Source organism: Nannospalax galili, unplaced genomic scaffold, assembly GCF_000622305.1.
Source record: "Nannospalax galili isolate Female #2095 unplaced genomic scaffold, S.galili_v1.0 scaffold91, whole genome shotgun sequence".
Lineage (NCBI taxonomy): Eukaryota > Metazoa > Chordata > Mammalia > Rodentia > Spalacidae > Nannospalax > Nannospalax galili.
In genome coordinates, this window is record NW_008332583.1 from 2,018,182 (window position 1) to 2,024,300 (window position 6,119).

The 6,119-nt window shown below is 43.5% G+C and overlaps 1 protein-coding gene across 3 annotated transcripts in view; it reads right to left on the minus strand.

Annotated features, from left to right (window-relative positions):
• Ptprg (protein tyrosine phosphatase receptor type G) overlaps nt 1–6,119 on the minus strand; it is a 766,544-nt gene that overhangs the window by 146,121 nt on the left and 614,304 nt on the right. The gene's annotated exons all lie outside the window — the stretch shown is intronic.

Consider the following 6,119-nt stretch of genomic DNA (forward strand, 5'->3'; position numbering starts at 1 on the left):
AGAGACCCCACCCACACTAAATGTACAGTCAGTCCATGGGATGGCACAAGTGTTGACATTCTTTCCTGCCTGTTTACTTGTCAGCCAAGAAGTGAGCAAACACCCTCATGCTCCTTCTGCCACAGCAACAAGCGGCTGCCATGGTTTTGGCATTTGATTTGATGGTGTTTGGCTATTATCTATCTATCTATCTATCTATCTATCTATCTATCTATCTACCTACCTACCTATCTATCTATCTATCTATCTATCATCCATCTATCATCTATCTATCTATCTATCATATATCTGTCTATTATCTATCTCATCTATCTATCTATCTATCTATCATCTATCAATCATTTATCAATCATCTATCTGCTACTTGCTATTCTTCTACAGTGGCTTATACTAGTGTATTTAATAAACCTCCTCATTCACATTTGAAAATATGGCTATCATAGCTCATTCATGGCCCAAACAGAGCAGTCTTACACTCCTCCAAAGCAGGCTCAGTTCATCTCTTTAAAATTGGAGAAGGTTTGCTGGCTGTGGTGGTGCATGCCTTTAATCCCAGCACTCAGCACTCAGGAGGCAGAGGCAAGGGGATATGTGTAGAGGCCAGCCTGGTCTACAGCTGGGGCTACAGGGAGACCCTGTCTCAAAAAGACCAAAAAAATAATAAAATAAATATTGGAGAAGGTTTTAGTTTCTATTTGCATCTCAAGAGATGTAGCCCTGAATTTAAATCCGAGATCCCTTCTTATCGCAGTTAAAGATGTCTTAAGCTGTCAGAACACTGGTGCTTTGCTTAGTAGCTTCTGTCCCAGACATTACTGGTGGTGCTGGTGGACTTCAGGGCTCTGGGCTCTGGACACCCCTTTGCTTACAGCAATATCCTTTCCAGGGCGTGCACCTCTTACACTATTCATGTAGAATATCCAGTGTGGGCACTGGGACACATGTAGCTCCAGACCCCAGAGGTCTAGGGACCTTGGAGACAATGCAGGAACCCCAGCAGAAAGCAGCTACACTAAAATGACTAAAATTGTAACATCCTTCTGGAAGACATTTGTTCGACAAGACATTAATTTGCGTTTTGATCTATGTTGGGCACTATCCCACTTACGTGCTAAAACACTTACACGGCATGTGTAGCAAGCAAGTCCTGTTGTAAGAAATTTACTAACTTTAACTTACTTGATACTTAAAATAACTCCATCAAGTTGGTTCCATTATGGTCCCGCTTTTCTAAATCAGGGAACGAAGTTTGGGACCAGGCAGGGAGTATTATCATGGTGCACAGGTTGACGAAGCATGCACTTTTGTATGCATCTATGTGCATGTATGTTCCTGTGGATGCACATGTATGTTCATGGGTGCACTTGTGTGTACTTTCATGTAAAGGCCAGGTTGGCCTTGGGTATCATTCCTCAGGTGATGTTCACCTTGTTGTTTGAGACAGGGTCTCTCAATTAGGAAGAACCTTTGAACTTAGGGACAAAACGAGAATTGCCATACAAAACAAAAACCAAAATGCAAGCTTACAATGACATGTACTACCCAAGTGGGCCGTTCTCACTATGAATTCAGCAAAGGTGGGGTGGTCTAGTGCACACCCATTACGCTAGGCTGGCCAGCCAGTGAATTCCGGAGTGTTCGCCTGACTTTCCCTCCGTGGCACTTGGATTGTAAGCATGCCCCACCACATCCAGCTGATTTTTACATGAGTTCTTGGGATTTAACTGCTCGTCCTCATGTTTGTGCAGAAAGCACTTTTCTGTCTGAGCTATCTTCCCAGCTTTGAAGTGTGCACTAACCTTGCGCATATGGAAATCAAGGCACAGAGGCTAAATATGGAAGCCCATGGTCACAAGAGGGCAGAATACAGCAATAACTCATGAGGCTCAGCAACCAGAGCTGATTCTCCAGGAAGTTTTGGATTCATTTTTTAAAATGGAAAGATTAACTAATAAATGCAAAGGTTTTCAAATCATAGGGTTCTGCAAACAAAATTACAAAAATCAGCAGCAGCTGAACAAAAGGTGGAAACTATCAGGCTAACCTCCCCACCCCCTGGCAAGTCTGGGCTTTAATTTTACATTGTTACTGGCAGCCTAATCATGGGGACACCTATCACAGTGAACTTGGCTGGGATTGGTCTGGCTAGGAGAAGGAACATGTTGGCCTTTGCTGCTTTTGTGTTTCCTGGGCTATGTAAACAGCCAACAACACAAAGCTTGGAGCCCCAGACGGTGTATGCAGAGTTTGGCATTGTAAGCTGCAAAACTGCTACTTTGCCTTCTCCCTCATGCTGTAGGTGAACTTGGTGTCAAAGTACAGTACACCAACCTGCCTTAGGCTCAAGGGCTCCAAACTGAATGATCAGAAAAACCTGCAGTTTTCTCCTAGGAGTCTGATCCAATATTGGGGTTGCACGCAGGCAAGCATACTGTGTATGCCATTAGGACACAACAAGATAATCCCCCCAACACCCCCGCCACCACTCCGGGAAGAACAGCCTGAAAAGATGAAGCAGATTCACCTACCATACCAACAGGCAGGTGGTGCAATTTCAAATGAGAACACTGGTTCAGCATGAGTAAGACTCCTAAATCCCTAAGCTCTTGCAGTCTCCTGAATCTGGGGAGGTGAGGTGGGAACTACAAGCCTGACCCCTGCTGCAAATCAGAAGAGTCCCTGGCCTGGAATGTTTAAGAGGCATGATCCGATCTATAACTGGGTGAGGCTGGGGCTGACTGGTTTCTTCATTATATCACCACTTCTGAAATCATCTAGAAAGGCCTGAGATTGCCCTAGTTAGTAGCTTTGAGAGCCAGACCACCATTTCTTCCAGAAAAAGCCCACCAATTCTAATAGTTAAAAGGACAGCCACTATACGCAAAGTAGAGTTGGGGACCAGGGGGTTACTCTGAGAACCACTCTTGGCCTGCAAAACCCTAAATATTTACTATCTGGTGCTTTACAGAGAATGCTTGCTTGTCCCTACTTTAAAACAGAGGATAGGGGCTGGCAAGATGGGTCAGCAGTATGAGCACTGGCTGCTTATGCAGAGGATCCAGGTTCAGATCCCAGCAACCACCTGGCAGCTAACAACCGTGTGTAACTGTACTCCCAGGACTTGCGTGCATGTGGTGCACTCATATACATGCAGGCACAATACTCATACACATAAAATAAAACTAAATAAGTTAAAAAAAATTAAAAGAATAAGGCAGTCTGGGAGACTTCTGAGCTCGCCCTCTGCCAAGGGCTGCCTTGATAAATCAGGACTTACAGTGTCAAGCCCCTTACACCAAGTAGCTTCTTAATCATCACAGCATCCCCAGAGGGAATATGTTCTAATAACTGCCATTTTCCAGATCATGGAAATAGCTCAGATAGGCTAAAGCTTTTGCCTAAAGCCACACAGCCGTTCAGTATCATTTGGTTCCAAAGCCAATGCTAGAGTCTTGGTGCAAACAGTGCATGCTCTGGAGGCACTAGTTCAGTTAAAACAGGAAAAGCCATGTGCACAGAACAGCAAGGAAGCACATGGTAAGAACTTGGTGGTTTGGAGCAATAATAATAATAACAATAACTAGGGAAGAATAATATTGGTTACTTGTGAGATATTTAGTATGTCCTATGTCTTCTTTCTTGGGGCTAAAAAGATGGTTCAGTAAGTACAGTGCTTGCCACGTTAGCATGAGGACCTAAGTTCGGATCCTCCAGTGCCATGTAAAAAGTCGGGCATGGTGATATGAGCCTATAACTGAAATGCCTGCATACATGTTCATACAAACACACACACACACACACACACACACTAAATAAATAAATCTGTTCCTCTTGCCTCCATCTCCCAAGTACTGGAATGACAGATGTGTTACCCTCATTTCTGGCTATACCCATCTTTCCACCTTGGCTGATTCAGTCTCGGTTATAGCGCAGGCAGGTTTAATGCCCTGTAGATGGCTGATGCAGTTCATAGCTGGTACAGCTCAGGTTTGATCCTGGGCCAGCCCAGATCTGTTCTCCTTGATAAGCTCTATTAAAATAGAGTGATGGCAGCAGCCAGATCTCTAAGTGAGGAGTAGGTCTTGTAGGAATCACTGTTCCACATACTAGGTTTGTTTGTTTGTTTGTTTGTTTGTTTGAGACAGACTTATGTTATGTAATGCAGCGCGGTCTTGAATTTGAAATCATCCCAGTTCAACCTCCTACATACTGGGGCTACAGGTATGGGCCACCACGACCAAGGTACAGAATTCATTTTTAAGGGTATTTTTCCCCTTGGGTTTTTTTTCAGTATCAATGGACAATCAGCACGCACAGATCTTTCTGAAGATGCCATGACTTGCTCAGTTTCCAGGCAGTGCTCAACTGACAGATGAAGGCACAGAAGACGCCTAGCCAAATGTTCTAGACAAAGGGGATGGCACTTCCTGTAATACCCATGCAGCCTGCTTAAGCTATGGGTGCTCAATGGGCCAAGACTGAGAGTTGCTGAGGACAGGCACTGGGAAGATGGAAGAACATGTTTCTCAGCTCTTCAGTAAGATCTTAATAAATGCAGATAGGAAAATTATAGACAACGATTAGAGGGCTTTGTTCCAGCCAAGCCAACTGGGCTTGAATCATAACTTGTCTTCTCCCTGGTAAGTTACTGTGCTTCTCTCTAACTGATGCATCTCTAAGACAGGAAAAGAACAGGACTGACCTCATAAGGGAGTTCCAAGTAGTAAAGGAGTTAATTTAAGAGATTAGGAGAGCACTTGGCATTGAGAGAGTGCACAGAAGCCCTATTCAATGAAACTTGTTTATCTAGTGCTTTGATAAGGGCTGTGTGACTCCACCCCTGCCCCAAGCACAGCATCCTCCCCCAACCTTTATCCTAATTAGTGACTTGAACGCAAAGCATTCCTATTGTAGCCACTTACCAGTTGAGACAAATACTGGAAACACTGTATTCTCCCCCAACTCATTCTATCACACCATAATAAACAGGTTACTGTGCATTACTAGATAAAAGAATTAAGAAGGAGTGAATCTCCTGTTCCACTTTCAAGGATCCCGGGTGCTGTATGCAGACAATATTATATTTTAATAATTAATTGTTCATCAAAGAAAAGGATGAGGAACAGGGATGCTAAATTCAAAGTTATTCAAATTGCAAAAATGAATAATGCATGACTTTTATATTAAATACACACTGTATTAAGTAGTCTACATTTCACCCAACTCTGTCTTTCATTTTTAAGCATTTTGAACGACAATATGAATAATCAGTTAGGGGAGGTTTGTTTGGGAAAAGAAATGCCTTATTTGAATGCAGATGGAATATCTCTGAAGATGATTACATTTTTCTTATCAATTAGGAAATTTTGTATGAGGGCCTTAAAGTCATGGTCAACCATTAAACCCAGGCCAGCCCAGCTATCCTTGCAGCTTCCTCTCAACACTAAATTATATCTGGCTCATTCTGTTCAATTTCTTCATTCTGATAGCAGTGCCAGGAGGCAATTTTTAATTAAAGAAAATTTGAAAAATTCAAACATGCATAATTGGATTAAAAATGTGATCATTAAAACATTAGATGATAATCACCTGATTGATTGCATTTTCAGTGTGCTAATAACTTAATATTTGCAATGGTTACATAGGGACAAAGAAAGCTCTTCATAAAATATGGTAAAGAGTCAACATATAGAAGAGACCAGTGGAGTCATTAAGAACTGTGGAACTGGCCAAGTGTGGTGGCTCAAGCCGCTATTCCCGGCAGTTCAAGGTCAGCCTGGGCTACATGTGGACACCCTAGCTCAAAAAGTCAAGGGCCAGGATACAGCTCTGTGGTGGAACCCTTGCCTAGCATGTGTAGGCCCAAGCCTTGGGTTAGATCCCTAGCAACCCACACACACACACACACACACACACACACACACACACACCTAAAGCCGCTATTCCCGGCAGTTCAAGGTCAGCCTGGGCTACATGTGGACACCCTAGCTCAAAAAGTCAAGGGCCAGGACACAGCTCTGTGGTGGAACCCTTGCCTAGCATGTGTAGGCCCAAGCCTTGGGTTAGATCCCTAGCAACCCACACACACACACACACACACACACACACACACACACACA